The sequence below is a fragment of the Triturus cristatus genome, chromosome 3_1 (assembly GCF_964204655.1).
Source record: "Triturus cristatus chromosome 3_1, aTriCri1.1, whole genome shotgun sequence".
Lineage (NCBI taxonomy): Eukaryota > Metazoa > Chordata > Amphibia > Caudata > Salamandridae > Triturus > Triturus cristatus.
Window position 1 is genome coordinate 2,152,310 of NC_140583.1, and position 19,266 is coordinate 2,171,575.

Here is a 19,266-nt window from a genome sequence, read left to right on the forward strand (position 1 = left end):
CTTGTAATGTAATAATGTTTGCTAGAAGAATATTTTTATTAATGGCATCGATTGTAGAATTATGAAATCTGTTGTGTGTATAAGTATCCTTCTTACTCTGCTCAATATTTTTTTAAATAAAAAACAAAAAAGAAAGTTGGAAAGAACAGGCACCTCAGATGTCGGACTGCTAAGGCCCGAGAACGCTGGCTTAACTTGGAGGGCACTGGCCTGAGTGCCATCTAGGCACATGCTGGTTAAACCTTGACCCCACCATCATGTCAGGGGTTAAAGAGTACGGTGTTTAACACCAAACATGAAAGAAATCAGCAGAGTCATCATGGAGCTGGACATACAGGCAATGCCAGCCTATGAGCGTTTTCCTTTCTTGCTCCCTATCTCTGGAACAAGCTGCCGCCTCATCTCCTTTCCATGGTGGACCATCAGCGTTTCTGTAAAGAACTGAAAACATGGTTGTTTGACCAAAATTAATGTTATTGGTTTTGTCTCCCGGCTCTGGAGTTTCTGCAAGCGCCTTTAGACCTAGCAGTGATATGCGCGCTATATAAGATTCTTTGACTTGAGTATGTTATCCTATGGACCTCCAGTCCCTTGCAATAGAATTACATTAAGAATGCTACTACAGGGCAATATATGCTTGCACATATATTTCCACACATATAATATAATGCACCGTGACTCCTAGGCAATAGGAGGCCTACCTTAGTGGCGACTGGCATATATTAAATGCAGTGAAGTTCCCTCTCACACATGGTATGTGTAGGGTCGAACTCAAGCAGGCACGCTGCTTGTGCAGGGCTGACATGGCAGGCCTGGAGCCTTTGGTTTTACTCGGGTAACTCAAGGTGGCATAATAAGTGCTGCAACCCTGGTGCCTCTTTTACATCCCAGCCCTGGATACCACTCTGACCATGTACTAGGGCCTTACAGGGGTGTAAAAACACTTGCTAAGTGGGACTACCAATCCACGTTTACAGTTTAAGGGAACGAGCACTGGTGCGTGGGCCTGATTAGCCAGACAAAGGCAACAACAGCACAGAGATCAGCCTCTTTTAAATGCGTCTTCAAGACAGATAAGTTGTGCCTTTTTTCTTTCTGCCACTGTACTACCTTTCTTACACTATTACCTACTTATACCCTAATTATTATACCTTGATTATCTTCTCAAACTATTGTTAACCCTAATTACTTATTGGAGCACTTAAGTCCCATTTAATTCCTTTTCCCCCGACTTGGACTCTACTATCCCTCCTTCACCTTTTCTGTTCTAATACATGAGCCTTCCGACGTTTTATTATCTTTGCCTTAACATGTTTTTTAAGATTGCCTTGTAACCTAATTTAGACACTTGGGAAATATCACATTGCGCAAGATGCCCCCATGTGAATCTCCCCTTTTTCGCGTCATACCGTTGCCGCTCTAACATGCATCCCTCCTTGATCCCTTTCGGGACACGGTGAAATCGCCTTTCTACTTCGCGTTTTTGGTACGGCGCGGCCGCTCTCGCAGTTCCAATGTACGGTCTGCAGGCCGCGCTGCACCATCATCGTGCCTTCGGCTTTCCCTTGGCTTTTTTCCCCCGTCTACCACATCCTCCTTCCCCCTCACCTTAGGCGCGCATCCGGACTACTTATAAAAAAATTTTAAAAAAGGGAAGAGGAAACAACAAGGGCTCTCGTACTTAGAAGAGAGACCCTTAGCAACAGAGGGATCCGCGCCCGACGTACGGCTAGGCTTTTCAAGTTGCCTAGCAACGTGCTCCTGTAACAGCTGATCCCTATGTCGGTTGGCAGATGCAAGGATTTCTTCGTTTTTTCTCACCATTTTTCGACATTTTGACTTATATTTAGCAACTTTCCTGGCTCCATCCAGTATTCTTAAATTGATTGGTGAAAAATTAACAATTATTTTATCATTAATACCCTTAACCCAATTTTACCTGGCCTTTTCACCATGTCTGATGTTGACTCAGATGAATCTCAAACCCAGGTACCCGCCCCTAATTCAAATGAGGAGCTTATTAAAAAAAAAATACATAAGGAGTTACACTCCTGTATGAGCGAAACGTTAAGCAAAATTGTTGCAGGAAAGAGGCCTCTTTCCGACCCCACTATCTACCCTACTCAACATGAAGGACACTCTGATCAACTAAACAAAAGTGAGGGTAAAAGAATCAAGAAATGCAACAATTTACAAAACGAAAGCACTATGGGAGGTCCACGCACCTCAAACATATTGGGAGGTCTACGCGCCTCAACTACTGAAGAAGGACTAAGCTCCTCAACTAATACGGGAGGCCTACGCGCCCCAAAAAGACCATGTGCCAATAATGGCACATCTCATTTGGATGCCTTAAGCGGCTCACAATATCAAAGTGCTGCAGATCCCCTCTTATCCAACGAAGTGGATACCTCCAATGAATCCCTGGATGAATATATTTTGGACTTAGACCAGATTGACGACAATATTAACCTTGACTTCTCGGATGAAGAACTTCCCTCCTCCTCTAAGCTAATTATTTTTGATCCCCTTGGCGGGGAAATGTTTTCCCCCGACAACTTACAACACCCGAGGAGCTCCCAGTGGTGGCCACAAAAACACGTGGCTAAGTATATTATGAAGTGGATCAAGAACCCCTTGGAGAAAGAGACAAGAAATATCCTGAGGGCACAATGCCCTCGTCCTATCATACAAGATAAATACTGCTTAACTCCCAACTTGGACCCCGAACTCATCAAGTTCTTATTCAAATTGGGCAGGGATCCAAGGAAAGGTATGGAACGCTCACTCAAAAGCTGTCAAGACCGCATGCTTGACATGCTCGGCCCATTGTGTCGTTTGATCGACTTAATCGAGGAGAGCTATACCAATGGTTCGCAACCTAACATTGACCTCCTTCGAGGATGGAGCCAAAGGACACTATTCCTCCTTGGTAACACCAACACAGCCTTGAATACCGAGAGAAGGAAAGTGGTTTTGTCTAAAATCGATCCTAAACTCTGCGACATGGCAGAAAAAGAATCTTCATCCAACCCCAATGGCCTCCTCTTTGGAGAAGATATGATCAAAGGTTTAGGAAAATATGTTGTAACCTTTACAGCTCTAGATAAAGCGCAAACCAACATGCGCAGAGTTTTCAACCCAAGTGTTTTCGCCAGGGCCGGCAGAAGGGGTCGTTCTGCCGGCCGATTCTTCCAAAGACCCTTCTCAAGACAAAGAGGCTTTGTTCACCCGTTTCAACCCAGAAATTCGATCTTTCCTCAACGAGGACGATCTTCCCGCTAAAGAGGTTTAAGGATCAGAGGAGCCAATCCCTCCAACACCTCAAGTAAGTACCCTTCCTCCTCATCCTTTCTCTTTAACACAGAGAGTAGGAGGTCGCCTAAAACATTTCCTACACGCTTGGAAACGAATCACACACGATCCTTGGGTTTTAGAGACCGTTCAGGGATTCAGAATAGATTTCAAGGAAAAACTCCTGTATGAGCGAAACGATAAGCAAAATTGTTGCAGGAAAGAGGCCTCTTTCCGACCCCACTATCTACCCTAATCAACATGAAGGACACTCTGATCAACTAAACAAAAGTGAGGGTAAAAGAATTAAGAAATGCAACAATTTACAAAACGAAAGCACTATGGGAGGTCCACGCACCTCCAACATATTGGGAGGTCTACGCGCCTCAACTACTGAAGGAGGACTAAGCTCCTCAACTAATACGGGAGGCCTACGCACCCCAAAAAGACCATGTGCCAATAATGGCACAGCTCATTTGGATGCCTTAAGCGGCTCACAATATCAAAGTGCTTCAGATCCCCTCTTATCCAACGAAGTGGATACCTCCAATGAATCCCTGGATGAATATATTTTGGACTTAGACCAGATTGACGACGATATTAACCTTGACTTCTCGGATGAAGAACTTCCCTCCTCCTCTAAGCAAATTATTTTTGATCCCGTTGGCGGGGAAATGTTTTCCCCCGACAACTTACAACACCCGAGGAGATCCCAGTGGTGGCCACAAAAACACGTGGCTAAGTATATTAAGAAGTGGATCAAGAACCCCTTGGAGAAAGAGACAAGAAATATCCTGAGGGCACAATGCCCTCGTCCTATCATACAAGATAAATACTGCTCAACTCACAACTTGGACCCCGAACTCATCAAGTTCTTATTCAAATTGGGCAGGGATCCAAGGAAAGGTATGGAACGCTCACTCAAAAGCTGTCAAGACCGCATGCTTGACATGCTCGGCCCATTGTGTCGTTTGATCGACTTAATCGAGGAGAGCTATACCAATGGTTCGCAACCTAACATTGACCTCCTTCGAGGATGAAGCCAAAGGACACTATTCCTCCTTGGTAACACCAACACAGCCTTGAATACCGAGAGAAGGAAAGTGGTTTTGTCTAAAATCGATCCTAAACTCTGCGACATGGCAGAAAAAGAATCTTCATCCAACCCCAATGGCCTCCTCTTTGGAGAAGATATGATCAAAGGTTTAGGAAAATATGTTGCAACCTTTACTGCCCTAGATAAAGCGCAAACCAACATGCGCAGAGTTTTCAACCCAAGTGTTTTCACCAGGGCCGGCAGAAGGGGTCGTTCTGCCAGCCGATTCTTCCAAAGACCCTTCTCAAGACAAAGAGGCTATGTTCGCCCGTTTCAACCCAGCAATTCAATCTTTCCTCAACGAGGACGATCTTCCCGCAAAAGAGGTTTCAGGATCAGAAGACCAATCCCTCCAACACCTCAAGTAAGTACCCTTACTCCTCATCCTTTCTCTTTAACACAGAGAGTAGGAGGTCGCCTAAAACATTTCCTACACGCTTGGAAACAAATCACACACGATCCTTGGGTTTTAGAGACCGTTCAGGGATTCAGAATAGATTTCAATGAAAAACCCCTTCAAGTTTCAACTCCCCAAGTTTTAAACCTGACACTAGAACAGCACTCTATCGTCGCGGAGGAGGTAAATTCTATGTTAACGAAGGGTGCAATCGTAGAAGTTCCTTGGGAACACAAGAATTTTCTGAGCAATATTTTCCTAGTGGAAAAAAAGGACAAAGGGTGGAGACCGGTAATAAATCTAAGAGAATTAAACATCTCCTCAGGGACATGCTCTTAGAGAAAGACTGGCTAGTGAAACTAGATCTAAAAGACGCCTATTTCACCACTCCTATGGCAGAGGAGTCCCAATCCTTCCTTCAATTTGCGTGGAACAACCACCTCTATCAGTTTCAAGCCCTTCCCTTCGGCCTATCTTCAGCCCCCTGGTGTTTCATCAAAGTAATGAAGGCCATTACCACGGTCCTTCAAGAAAGGGGTGTCCGACTCATAATCTATTTAGACGACATCCTCATCATGTCCCAAGACCATTCTCAAATTCTGAAAGACTTGAACACCACGGTGGAATTATTAGAGAGTACGGGTTTTAGTATAAACAGGGAGAAATCCATCCTGATTCCATCGAGGTCTCTAGAGTTCCTAGGCTTCACGGTCGACACCGTAAAATCAATGCTTTTACTTCACCCAAAGTAGATTTCCAAGATTCGGAAAGAGATACGTCACGTTCTGAAATTGGATCTCCTAACCTTACGGGAACTAGCCTGACTTCTGGGCCTCCTTTCTTCTTCTATCCAGGTTATCTTTCCCGGTCCTCTACACTTCCGAGCCCTTCAAAGAATCAAGGGCAGGGCCCTCTGCTCCGGCCTCTGGTATGGAGATAACATTCACCTAGACGCGGAAGCGAAGGCGGAACTGACTTGGTGGTTAGAGAATCTAGACGCATGGAACGGGAAAGCCATCTTTGGGACTTCCCCAGATTACGTACTGGAATCGGATGCCAGCCTTCATGGCTGGGGTGCTTGTTTTTAAAATCAGAACACGGGAGGTTTATGGACTTATTCGGAGAGTTTACAGCACATAAACTTTCTAGAGTTAACCGCCGGGCTTTACGCCTTAATGAGCTTCAAGCATTCCCTGCAAGGGAAATCAGTCCTACTCAAGATGGACAATATGTCAGGTGCCGCATATATGAATCGCCTAGGCGGCATGAAGTCACTGGACCTCTCAAATCTAGCCAAGAAACTGTGGATGTTCTGCTTGGAACACCAAATTTCCCTAAGAGCAGAATACCTTCCAGGTCTAAAAAATGTCTGTGCGGATTGGAATTCAGGGTTCCTCGTAGATCACACCGATTGGAAATTAAACGCAAACGTGTTCAACAGTCTAGACTATCTTTGGGGTCCACTAGAAGTAGACCTCTTTGCGAACAGACTCACTTCCCTACTTCCCAGATACTTCAGCTGGATGCACGACCCAGGTGCTCTGGCAGTGAACGCCTTTCTCGAGCTTTGGAAAAACATTCAGTGATACGCTTTTCCCCCCTTTGCGATGATCCAACGCGTCCTTCAGAAGTTGAGGACAGAACATTCTTCAATAGTCCTAGTGACCCCATTTTGGCCGTCCCAAGCGTGGTTCCCAACGACTTTGGAATTAGCTTACGAAATTCCCTTTCTACTTCCAGCTTCACCAGGCCTCCTAAAAGACATAGACGGTTCGGATCACCCACTCCTTCTGAACGGGACCTTGAACCTTCTTGCATGGAAGGTGTCAGGTGATCCAACGAAATCTCGGGGCTTTCGTCGTAGGCTTCTTCTCTCCTCCAAGACTCTTGGGCCCCCGGTACACACTATAGATACAACGGCATCTGGAAAAGATGGGTTAGTTGGTGCCTGGAAAGGAACCTGGATTCCGTGGAGGCTCCTATCGTCCATTTAGCCAATTTTCTTGTCGAACAGTTTGAAAGAGGTCTTTCCTATAGATCAATTAACTGTTATAGATCTGTCATTTCTGCGGGTCACTCCCTTTTTAATGGTAGAACTATTGGAAAAAACGCTATAATTTGCAGAATTATGAAGAGTATCAGGCTTAAAAGACCTCCCAAACCTAAATATGACACCCTTGGGGACGCTAAGTTGCTTCTTGATCTATTTTGTAACTGGCCGAATAATAAATTGTCAGATAATAAGTCACTCTCCATCAAACTAGCTTCTCTCCTTTGTCTAATATCCTGCTGTAGGGCTTCGGACGTTAAAGGGTTGGAGATATCCAACAGATCCTATGATGCATTCGGCGTCACATTGGAAATTATCAAGTGAACTAAAACTATGTCTGATATGATTTTTTACCCTAGGTTTGACGCTTGTAAAAAATTGTGTGTGGTGGATTGCATGAAGGAATATGATTCGAGGATGGACCCCTGTCGCACCACTGGTAGTGACCAACTCCTTATATCCTTTGTTAAGCCCTTCAGACCTGTCTCTTCTTCTACTCTAGCTAGATGGGTTAAGCTATTGATGCAATTGGCAGGCATTGATCTCCATAGATTTCAAGCTCATTCTTTAAGAGGGGCTATGGCTAGTCAGTCCTTTTGGAAAGGAGGTACGTTGAATGACATCCTCAAAGCAGCAGACTGGTCAAATTCCTATACCTGTGCAAAACATTACTGCAAACCTGTCGAACACATGTCTGATGTAGTTCTTCTTGACTACCAACATGCATTATGGCAGCCTCCGGTCTTGTAATGAAATTGTGATTCTCCTATTACCATGACCAGAGAATCTGGATTTCAAGAAAGACACGGAGGCTGACATTATCTCATCCCTCCCTCCCGGAGCGGATTTCAACATCTTGCATGTGTAATGCTTTGATTTGATTACATTATTATTCAGTTTTTATCACTGTATTTTGCATTTTTAATTCCTAATATAATTTACTACCGTTTCTTTTCCCTTTACATAGGGTGTTAAGTTCAATTTGCTAATACTTTGTCCTTTTTCAGATAATTCATCTTGACTGCTTCTTTTCACGATCTGTTGGAAACAGTACCCGACTCCTCGTCTTCCTTCTTCCAAGGAGTGGCCTTCACCGCATGACTCCAGCTTTTGGACTTCGTTACCTTCAGAAGAACTTTTTATTGGCTTTCATTGCATTTAAAAGAGGCTGATCTCTGTGTTGTTGTTGCCTAGTTACACTTGTTTATTCTAGAACTTTTACTTTATGATGTAACTTTTAAGTGGCTCTACTTGAGGTTGCATTAAACGATAATGCATAATGTCAGCCTCCGTGTCTTTAATGAAATCCAGATTCTCTGGTCATGGTAATAGGAGAATCGCAATTTGCATACGGCTAGGTTCAAACTAGGGTGGTGTGGTGAGCAAACGAATGATGGATTTAACCCAGATCCTTGTGACTGGGGGGAATGTTTGCATTGTCCAGCATTCCGTCCATCAAGTGTTTCTTTTGCATGTGCTTTTTAGAATGGCACTAAACAGACTGGCAGCAATCTCACTTTTTTCACAGCAACAAGCAGAGGTGGCCGTTGGACTGCCCTACCAACTCATGTTTTCACCATTTGCTTATGAATCTATGTCAATATATTTTAAATTCTCTAGAGGATTTCTTTCACTTATCACATGGGCACTGCCCATGGTGCCACCCACATTTTTGTTATGGCACAATACAACTGTATTTACTTTGCAATCCCATGAATTTCTAATGTCACTATTTCTCAAGTGATCTCTGAAGCATATTTTCACTTTTTCTGATGAAGCCTTTGCTTTCTGCATCCTAACTAACCGGGATCTCGAAGGAATATGTTATGAGGAATGAATGGGCGTAGGCATGGTCTTGTATTAAAGATTGATGGTTTATTCTTCAAGACAATTTACCAGTTACAAGTTACAAGGAAGATGATCTGTTCCTTATTAATGCCCCACCAGGAGCAGCGTCCTCCCTGCTCAGCCCCTTCTCACCAACTGATCCCACTAGAATCCCAACCACCCTCAACATTCTATCATACCTCATCAAAGACTGAGCAGGCAGGCAGAGAGCCAGAGTAGGGAGAGTGTAAAGATAATAAGCACATCACAACACATCTCCCCCCTTATAATATTTGAAAACAATCAACAAGTGTAAGATAATACAACACTCACTGAGCATAGGAGGATGCAATAATAACAACTAATTAAACATCACCCCCCCAGCGATAATGATCATAACAGTAAAATGCATGAAAATAAAATTAAACACACATTTAGTAGAAAGGAAAGATGAATAATCAACACATTAAACACCATCCTTCCCCTGATAATGATCAAAAACAAAATTGCAAAACAAGCATGAAAACTCAGACTACAACTATGGGTACAAGACACTACACTACACCCCACAACGTACCCATTGTGCCTCATAAAAAGACACAAGACTGCGGCAGAAAAGGGATCTACCACCCTAAGCTGCACAACCTAAGACAAAACAGATCTACCAATAAGACAGATCTAAGACAAAATCCCTTAACCCTAACCAAACATAGGGTACCTTAAAACTCCAAATGCTTTATAGGTAACTATAACTGACAAATCAGGGTATCCCTTAACCCTAAAACACACTTGCGATAACTATGAGTAACCATAACTCATGTCAAATCTAGGGTATCCCTTTAACCCAAAAACACACTCGCAAAAGACTATGGGTAATTATACCCCACGACGAATTTTAGGGTATCCCTTAACCCTAAAACACACACACGCAAAACACTATGGGTATTTATAACCCATGACCAATTTAGGGTAACCTTTAACCCAAGACACACCCACAACAAGCAATTGGATATAAGCCACTTTTACTCGGTTTAGGGGAGTGAGCAGTGGTAAAGTGCACCGAGTCCAAAGGGCAACAAAATGAATTTTAGCAGACTAGGAGGAGTGAATGCGAAGGGTTTGGGGCAGACCCCCCTAAGGCTGACAGGTCTTACAAAACCCGAGTGCTATCTCTGCATTAAGAGGTATTGATGGAATATTATTGATTATACCTTGACTTAGATATTAGCTTATACTCACCAGAAGGCCATCCTGGAGGAGAAACAGAGTATATGCAGGATACACAGATGAGGAACAAGAGAGGATCAAAAGAAGAGCAGAACAGGAGCAGAAGTGGAGTGAAGATGTACAAGAGACGCAGCAGAAGAGCAGGAGAGGAGCAGCAGAAAGGCAGCAAAGGAGAGAAGGAGTCGGAGAAGAACATATGAGCAGAGAAGACGCAGAAGAGGAGCAGTGTTAGTAATAATCATTTTCTAATGCAGGATAACAGAATTTAAGTTATACGTTCGTTTCCAGCAAATAAAGCCCTGTGACTATATAAAACGATCCTTTCACCGATTGCAATATAAAATAATAGTTTCTGAAAAAAGATGCAAATGAAACCTGAAACAATCGCACAAGTTATTCCAGTAATACAATGGACCTGAATTGATATTGTGGCAGCCAAACCTCAAATGTCAGCATTTAAGAAAAGATGGTAACTTTAAAACAGGAGCATGGAAATGGTGGTGTCTCTACTCGGGCCTAAATGTGACCACAAGATAAAATAAGAGGGATTGAGGGTTCACTCACCGCTGCTGGAATTCCACCCTAGGAGAAGAAATAAGAGGAGAGAGTTTCAAAAAAGACCATCATATCACACAGAGTACAGCATCTGCTTTGGAGGACGGTGACCCCTTACAGGGAGGCAAACTCAGGATCAGCCACCTTTATGGCTAACCATAGACAGCCTTACCCCAACCCACACACATCTCTTCTGCCCTGGCCTCCAGAGGCCTCCACGGAGGTACTGGTGCTCACTTCTACTTGTCTTATCTCTGTTTTAGCATCTGAGGGTGCAGTAATAGGTATTTAAAACCCTGGTAGAGGCTCTGCAGCGCCTGCCATCTTAACTTAAAGACAGGCAGTGCAGAGTGAGAAATATAAGCTACTAATGTGCTCCATGGACAGCGCATCAACAGCAGTGCAAGGGCCCGTGAGGTGGTGCATTTCTTTTCCCGGAGTTTTATATAGCGCAAACTTGACCCGAAGGTATCAGGTATCAGAGCGCTTTATCTTTCATTCCTCAGGCCCTCACTACCTTCGGCCTAGGTTTGTCGCTATGTACCACGCCGTACTCTCAGATCATCTAACGCAAATCTACTAAACCCCCCCCACCTTAAGATGTGTCTCAAAAGGGGGAAAGTCAATTGCACTGATTGGGTCCAAGGCCTGGAACCCACTCTCCAACAACCTTTGCTTCATCCAATCAGAAACTCTTTTCAGGAAGACCCTGAAAACCTGGATTTTTATGGCCCCTGATGCACTATGCAGAGCACTCATCTAAACCATTTCTCCAGCCACAGTCACCATGTCTGTCAAGTGATCCGCTTAGCGCCATGATGCTCCTGGGAGTGATAACTGCGCTCTACAAACAGCTGTTAACATAACATAACATAACATGAGCACCAGTTGCGGTACATAAGGATACATTCATTTATATTAGGCATGGGGAGATTACGGATTTGCCTAGAATCACAGTATGTTGAGCGTCATAGCCGAGACTCAAACACGGTTTTCCAGCTTCGAGGTCGAACGCATTTGGTAATGTGTGCCTGTGGTTTCTGCCTTGATCCAGTGTCTGGAAGTTTCCAATAGTGTTTGTTAGGAGTTTCGAGATACAAGGGTTCTCGGGCTCGGCATCATGTGTTGGAACAAGTGTAGGAATGCCCCTGCTTCGTTTAAAGAACATTTTTATTGTTTCTACATAGTTGAGGGATGTTGTGTCATGTCACGTCATGTCATGCTATGCTATGCCATGTCATGTCATAATTTGTCATGTCATGTCATCTTATGCTATGTCATGTCAAGTCAAGTCATGCTATGTTATGGTATGGTATGTCATGCTATGTTATGTCACATCATGTCATGCTATGCTATGCCATGTCATGCCATGATTTGGCATGTCATGTCATCTTATGCTATGTCATGTCAAGTCAAGTCATGCTATGTTATGGTATGGTATGTCATGATATGTCATGCTATGTTATGCCACGTCATGTCATGCTATGTTTTGCCGTGTCATTTTATCTCATCTTATGCTATGTCACGCCATGACATGTCATGTCATGCTATGTTATGCCATGTCATGTTATTTCATGTCATACTATGTTCTGCCATATCATGTCATAGTATTTATGCTATCTCATGTTATGCTATGTTACGCCATGTCACATCATGTCATGCTATGTTATGTGGCTTTGTAGAGGGCACTATCACCTGGCAGAGTATCCTGGTGCTGATATACACTGACCGTATATGAAGGCATGATTAAAGTATAACATTGCATTGCATAATGTTCATACTACATTGGTCTAAGCGGAGTGTGTCCATCCTACACTGAGACCCCAATGAGTCCCCCAGAGACCCCACATTCTCTCGACTGTCACACACGGATCCATGCCCCTCGTCCATCCTCCACAAGATTATAAAGCCGGCTTGCGGACCTACAAACAGGTAATTGTGGCAGCTAAACAAAAATACTTTGCCGCACAGATCACAGAATCTAAAAACTCAGTTAAAGAACTGTTTAAGACGGTCGTCACGCTGGCCTCGCCCAAGCCAGTGATAGTCCAACCTAGCCAAGTGCTCTGTGAAGAATTGGCGAAATTCTTCCTGTCCAAGGTGGAAGCTATCTTCACGGTATTCAGCAAAGTAAGCATGGGCAACATGGGTACGATCAGTGAGATTCCCACGTCAAATGGGGCTTATTGCCCGATGTTTGATACATTTTTGTCAGTATCTCCCTGTGACACACAAAAGATCCTCATGGAGGTTTATTCTGGATCTCCGTATGATCCCTGCCCCGCCAAGGTGGCTAAACTGGCCCTGGGTCCTATAGCGGATCTTTTAACGGTATTATTTAATTCAATGTTTGAATCAGGACATTTCCCTAGACAGTGGAAACTGGCATCTATTTTGCCCCTTTTAAAAAAACCAAACCTTTCCACTAAGGACCCAAATAGTTTTCATCCAATTTCCAGACTCCCCTTACCAGAGAAACTGGTCGAGAAAATTATGAATAGACAACTTAGTCACTTCCTGGATGAGACACAAGTGCTTGACCCCACTCAATATGGCTTTAGGCCGGGGCACAGCACGGAGTCTGCACTTATTAAAGAGATCAAGGAAGCTGTGGATCAGGGAGGTAGGGCGGCACTGATCTTGTTGGACTTGTCCGCGGCTTTCGACACGGTTCACCACACGATACTGCTGAGCCGCCTAAATTCGTGTGGTATTCGTGGGAAAGCATGGGACCTTTTAAGATCTTTCCTGGCGGACAGAAAACAAATTGTGGCCCTGGGGGACTTTCAGTCTAAACCTTTTACATCACCTTGTGGGGTCCCTCAGGGATCATCCCTTTGCCCAACCCTTTTTAACATTTATGTCAGTGCTATGGCCCCTGTTATAGACGCCTTCGGTTTTGGCCTCACTTCCTATGCGGATGATACACAATTGTGGTATCTCTGACACCAGTTGGAGAGGCTGGTACGGAAAGACGTTTTCGGGAGTGCATGTTAGCAGTGGGCAGTTGGATGGCTAAGAATTGCCTTAAGTTGAATTCGCACAAAACGGTGATACTGTTTGGCAATAGCACTAATTTCTGGACTCCCGCCCGGTGGCCCGACTCAATGGGCACTCTCCCAGTCCCAACCAGAAAGGTAAAAAACTTGGGCATAATACTTGATGACAGACTTACTTTAGAGCCTCAAGTGAACGCGGTAATATCCAAAACGACGTATGTCATCAGACCGTTGAGGAAAGTGCTGCCCTCGCTGCCTTGGGAAAGCAGGCAAACGGTGGTCAGAGCTCTTGTGATGGCCAGACTTGACTATTGCAATCGACTTTACCTCAATGCACACCAAAGAGTGTTAAATAAACTGCAGATATTTCAGAATGCGGCAGTTAGACTGCTCACAGGCTCTTCAAGATGTTCCTCTGTCTCTAATGAGAGGAAAGCTCTACATTGGCTTCCAGTCAAAAGCTGAGTACACTTCAAGGCTCTTTGCCTGGCATTTAAGGCTTTACACAGCATGGGTCCAGATTTTCTAAAGCTTAGACTACGTTGGTATGTCCCGGAAAGAACCTTGTGGTCTAAAGAAGCCAAGTTGGCTCGGGTGCCACATATAAAGAAAGCTCGATGGGGAGGCAAAAGTTTTATTTACGGTGCAGCAAAAGCATGGAACGAGTTGCCTCTCCATCTCAGGTCCATGACGGATCATTGGTCATTTAGTAAAGAACTAAAGGCGTGGCTCTTCTCTCAATGAGTAAACGCCCTTTCCACTCTTCATCGGCCCAGTAGTCTCAGAGGAAGTAGATAGCTCCAGGACACCTCCGGGAATTTGACGCGCTCTATAACATAACATAACATAACCGAGTCCAGAGTAACTCCCCCAGGGACTCCACATGCCCTTGCCTGTCACACACTGATCTATGTCCCTCTTCCATCCTCCACTGAGTCCAGAGTAACTCCCCCAGGGACCCCACATGCCCTTGCCTGTCACACATGGATCCATGCCCCTCGTCCATCCTCCACTGAGTCGAGAGTAACTCCCCCGGGGACCCCACATGCCCTTGCCTGTCAAACACTGATCTATGTCACTCGTCCATCCTATGCTGAGACCAGACTAACCCCCGCAGGGACCCCACATTCTCTCTGCTATCACACATTGATCTGTGCTCCCTGCCCATTCGATCATAGTTGCATGTTTGGGGAGTGTGGAACCTTTCATTTCCGTCCAGTGTCTCTTTTGGGGAGTAGGAAGCTCCTCCCCAACAGGGGTTGTCCATGACTTGAACCTTCCCAATCGCTCATCAGTTCATGCAGACATACATTTGGAGGATTCACTAAAGGGATTCCATGGACTTGCAATAGAAATGCGCCTATTTGGGACCCGTGTCTTTGATTTGAGGGCACTGCCAGCCCACGTGCAACCAATTCTTGTTATGTGCCTTGCATCGTGGGTAGATGTGGGAAATGAGTGCAGTTCAAATGAGTAACAGTGCAATTTGTATAAATATTGAATTTGGATGAGGCAAGCCCTGGGAACAATGGCCAGGTCGTGAGGTGCTAGTCTGGCCTCCACCCCTTCATTATCCTCAGCTGGCTCAATGTCCTGCTCCCATGTTTGTCTAAGGTTATTGAATTGGTCTGATATGCTGACCTTGACAGAGCAGTAAACGCATGATATAGCATGGCTTCCTATTGTTTCCATTGTCAGCTCATCCTCTAGAGAGTTAAACTTTACAAGTTATATGGCATGAGTTCCTAGTGTTTCATTGTCACCTGGACCTCTAGAGAGTTAAACTCTACACGTGATTTGGCATGAGTTCCTAGTGTTTTTATTTTCCCCTTAACTCTAGAGAGTTAACTCTATAAGTGATGTGGCACGGCTTCGAGGTGTTTCCATTGTCACCTGGGTCTCTAGAGAGTTAAACTCTACAAGTGATATGACCTGATTTCCAGGTGTTTCCATGTTTCCAGGTGTTTCCATTGTCACCTCAGCTTTTAAAGAGTTAAACTCTTGAAGTGATACAGCATGGTTTGCTAATCTTCCTCTATCACCTGGACTTCTAGAGAGTTAAACCTACAAGTGATACAGCATGTTTTCCACTCGGCCTCCTGAGAGTTAAACTCTACAAGTGATGCAGCATGGTTTCCAGGTCCTGGGCCTCTAGAGGGTTAAACTCTACAAGTGATACAGCATGTTTTCCAGGTGTTTACATTGTCACATTGGCCTCTGGAGAGTTAAACTCTACAAATTATGTGGCGAGGTTTCCAGGTGTTTCCATTGTCACCTGGGCCTTTAGCGAGTTAAATTCTACAAATAATGTGGCGGGGTTTCCATGTGTTTCCATTGTCACATTGGCCTATAGAGAGTTAAACTCTACAAGTTACAGAGCATGGTTTTCACTTGGCCTCTAGAAAGTTAAAATCTACAAGAGATACCGCATGGTTTCCACTGGCCTCTAGGGAGTTAAACTCTACAAATTATACGGCGTGGTTTCCTCGTGTTTCACTGTCACCTGGACCTCTAGAGAGTTAAACTCCACAAGTGATATGTCATGGTTTCCTATTGTTTCCATGTCCCCAGGGCCTCTAAAGAGTTAAACTCTGCAAGTGATTTGGCATGAGTTCCTAGTGTTTTTATTTTCCCCTGGGTCTCTAGAGAGTTAAACTCTACAAGTGATATGACCTGATTTCCAGGTGTTTCCATTGGCAACTCGTCCTCTAGAAAGTTAAACTCTACAAGTTGTTTGGCATGGTTTCCGGGTCCTGGGCCTTTAGAGGGTTAAACTCTACAAGTGATACAGCATGGTCTCCAGGAGTTTACAAAGTCACCTGGACCTATGGAGAGTTAAACTCTACAAGTTGTATGGCATGGTTTCCAGGTCCTGGGCCTCTAGAGGGTTAAACTCTACAAGTGATATGGCGTGGTTTCCCGGTGTTTCCATTGTCACCTCGGCCTCCAGAAAGGTAAACTCTCAAATTGATATGGTGTGTTTACTAGTGTTTCCATTGTCACATGGGCCTTCAGAGAGTTAAACTCTACAAGTGCCATGGCACGGTCTCCAGGTGTTTCCATTGTCACATTGGCCTCCGGAGAGTTAAACTCTACAAATGATGTTGCGTGGTTTCCAGGCGTTTCCGTTGTCACATTGCCTATAGAGAGTTAACCTCTACAAGTGATACCGCATGGTTTCCACTGGCCTCTAGAGAGTTAAACTCTACAAGTGATATGGGGTGATTACCCAGGTCCTGTTCCTCTGGAGGGTTAAACTTAAGTGATATGGTATGGTTTCCAGGTGTTTCCATTGTCACTTGGGCCTCTAGAAAGTTAAACTCTAACAAATGATACGGCATGGTTTCCACTGGCCTCTAGAGAGTTAAACTCTGCAAGTGATATGACCTGATTTCCAGGTGTTTCCATTGGCAACTCGTCATCTAGAAAGTTAAAATCTACAAGTTATTTGGCATGGTTTCCAGGTCCTGGGCCTTTAGAGGGTTAAACTCTACAAGTGATACAGCATGGTCTCCAGGAGTTTACAAAGTCACCTGGACCTATGGAGATTTAAACTCTACAAGTTGTATGGCATGGTTTCCAGGTCCTGGGCCTCTAGAGGGTTAAACTCTACAAGTGATATGGCGTGGTTTCCCGGTGTTTCCATTGTCACCTCGGCCTCCAGAAAGGTAAACTCTCAAATTGATATGGTGTGTTTACTAGTCAAGTCAAGTCAAGTCAAAAAGTCTTTATTGCGATTATTTCATCATAAAAGACATTCTAAAAATCATCATGCATAGATTAAAACACAGATATATATAGACAAATATACTTAAAACCAATAAATTTAATTCATATGCTAAAACATCAATGATAAAAAAAGTAATAAATGTGCAAGATTTACATGACTTGAGTTAATAAGATCTATATCATCACAGGCTACATAAATGCCAGGACAATATTTAGGGGCTAATAGACCGATTTCGTAAAAGCCATGCCCAACTGATATATTTCGCCACCCCGATGATCACAAAACTGGTGGTATCGGATTTCAGCATTCTACTGGCAATTAATACAGATCTGACTCCTAGTTTACAACAGACAGGACGTAACCACAACCGTCGTGGGCGAATATACTCCGGGCAAACGTATAAAAAATGATCAACAGTTTCTATCTTGTCCTCACAATGGGGGCATTTATCGTTACCCGGGGTAGACCAGTTTTTGGTAAAACAACGTAGTGGTAAGGTTCCGAGTCTAAACTGGTGATAAAGTTTACGGTCCAGTGGTTTAGTAATTATATCCCAGTATGACTCTAAGTAGGGAACGTCCTTAACGGTCAGGAATGTTAAAGTCAAGGGGCCTGCAGTTAGAGATGCAAAGCGCTTAGCTTTGACCCATTGCCAATAAGTATCCCTAAATATCTTTTTCGGAGGGAAAACAGCCGCCACAGGGTTAGACCACAGATCACCCAACCCCATATTAGTCAGGATAGATTTAATTTCTGACAACCAGCTGATTCTAAGGGATCCCCCAAGATTTTTGACTTCCAATAGTGCCTTGGCATAAGAGGACAATTCGGGTGTAGTCCATAGGCGTCGCCAGAATGCCAGAGGCCTATAGCGCAACAGATCCTCCACAGGGTGGCAACCTAGGTCATAAAGGAGGGGTATACAAGGGGAAGATTGAGGTAACCCAACCGCTGACCTAAGAAATTTATTTTGAGCCACCCTCAGGGAATCTATTTTACCAAACCCCCATAGTTCAGCACCATACATGACCGCAGGAAGAATCTTGGAGCCGTAAATTTTAATCAGGAGAGCCATGGGTTTAGTGAGCGAAAGGCTATGTTCCTTAAGCAATGCTCCACCTAGTTGAATATGTTTGAGGGCAAAAGTATCAATCTGGGGCTTCCAACTTAGGTTATCAGAAAAGGTGACACCCAAATAAGTAAAAGTAGAAGTCTATTCTAGTGTTGCACCTTCCATTACGACCCTTGCCTTAACTGGTCTGGCTCCCCGAAGAACCATAAATTTGGTCTTCCCCACATTTACCTCAAGCTCATGTTCGCGACAAAACAATTCAAAACGGGACAGTGCTAACTGAAGCCCCTGGCGCGTTTTGGATATTAAGAGTGTATCGTCCACGAACATGAGAAGTGGGACCTTCATGCCAGCTAGGGAGGGAGCATCAGTTGGAAAACTTGAATAGTAGTTGGTGACCCCATTGATAAACAGGGAAAAAAGTGTGGGAGCCGGTACACACCCCTGTCTTACCCCCTTAGATACCTCAAATCTTGGTGTCACCTCCCCTGGTTTACCCCAACGAACCAGGGCATATGTATGCTCATGAAGTCTAATCAGAAGCCTAAGTAGCTCAGGAGGGAAGGCCATTGCTCCAAGAACTTCCCATAACTTCCATCTTGGGACCAAGTCGAATGCTGCCTTTAGGTCAACAAAGGCGGCAAAAAGCATGCCACCCCCTAAGAAAACTTCCTTCCAATACAGTAAAGTGAACCTAAAAGCTTGGTCAATAGTACCAACATGGGACCGAAACCCCGCCTGCAGAGGCGTTAAAATATCATTTTCAGAGATCCAAGATTGGATACGACCCAAGAGAAGGCGAGCAACTATCTTTTGGGCAGCATCTATGAGACTAATCGGACGGTAATTGGACGGGGCAGAGCGATCACCTTTCTTATAGATCGGCAAAATCTCTGCCCCGAACCAAGAATCCGGGACCGATGCTCCACGAGCCAGTGCATTAGCGAAGGTAGTCAAATAAGGAATCCAAACGTCCTGGTCCTGTTTAAATAAGTCGGCAGGAATGCAGTCCGGGCCAG

General features: G+C 44.3%; 1 long non-coding RNA gene across 1 annotated transcript in view; it reads right to left on the minus strand.

Moving 5' to 3' along the window:
• Positions 1 to 19,266, minus strand: part of LOC146859564 (uncharacterized) — a 72,264-nt gene that overhangs the window by 40,338 nt on the left and 12,660 nt on the right. Inside the window, exon 2 of the long non-coding RNA XR_014979033.1 lies at positions 10,456 to 10,473. This is a non-coding gene — a long non-coding RNA (uncharacterized LOC146859564). The remainder of the gene's footprint in view (positions 1 to 10,455; positions 10,474 to 19,266) is intronic.